The 927-nt window shown below is 47.5% G+C and overlaps 1 non-coding gene across 1 annotated transcript; it reads right to left on the bottom strand.

Annotated features, from left to right (window-relative positions):
• Positions 1-238: 238 nt before the first annotated feature.
• Trnas-uga (transfer RNA serine (anticodon UGA)) lies at positions 239-313 on the bottom strand. The gene has a single exon. It is a non-coding gene; the product is annotated as a tRNA-Ser (tRNA).
• Between the last annotated feature and the right edge of the window lie 614 nt (positions 314-927).

Raw genomic sequence — 927 nt, 5'->3', positions numbered from 1 at the left:
TATAAAAATCTGTCATGTATCTGCTGTGACATGTTCGCAATAAATAAATAAATAGAAATCATGGTCAAGAAAGAGATGGTGACAGGACTGTAGGTGAGACACAGATTGTCCTTTCAGCAGCGTTAGTGCGCCGTCAAGGGTTGATTTAGATTGTTTTCGTGAAACATGAAATGTTCATCGTAAACAGTACAGTGTGAACAATATGGCCGATATGAACCTTCCTCACAGATTAAAACTGTGTGCCGGACCGAGACTCGAACTCGGGACCTTTGCCTTTCACGGGCAAGTGCTCTACCAACTGAGCTACCCAACCACGACTCAGAACTTGTCCTCACAGCTTTACTTCTGCCAGTATCTCATCTCCTACCATCCAAACTTAACAGAAGCTTTCCTGCGAACCTTGCAGAACTAGCACTCCTGAAGGAGAGGATACTGCGGAGAATGCTTAGCCACAGCTTGGGGAATGATACCAGAATGAGATTTTCACTCTGCAGCGGAGTGTGCGCTGAAATGAAACTTCCTGGCAGATTAAAACTGTGTTCCGGATAGAGACTCGAACTCCGGACCTTTGCCTTTCGCGGGCAAGTGCACTCTTTGTCATTCTGGAAACATTCTCCAGGCTGTGGCTAAGCCATGTCTTCGCAATATGCTTTCTTTCAGGAGTGCTAGTTCTGCAAGGTTCGCAGGAGAGCTTCTGTTAAGTTTGGAAGGTAGGAGACGAGGTACTGGCAGAAGTAAGGCTGTGAGGAGGGGGCGTCACTCGTGCTTGGGTAGCTCAGTTGGTAGAGCACTCGCGCGAGAAAGGCAAAGGTCCCGATTTCGAGTCTCGGTCCGGCACACAGTTTTAATCTGCCAGGAAGTTTCATATCAGCGCACGCTCCACTGCAGAGTGTAAATCTCATTCTGGTCATATGGCCGATAATTCAC

Source organism: Schistocerca gregaria, chromosome 4 (genome assembly GCF_023897955.1).
Source record: "Schistocerca gregaria isolate iqSchGreg1 chromosome 4, iqSchGreg1.2, whole genome shotgun sequence".
In the NCBI taxonomy this organism is placed as follows: Eukaryota; Metazoa; Arthropoda; class Insecta; order Orthoptera; family Acrididae; genus Schistocerca; species Schistocerca gregaria.
The sequence above is the reverse complement of the archived record's forward strand: the minus strand, read 5'-3'. Positions and strand labels throughout refer to the sequence as shown.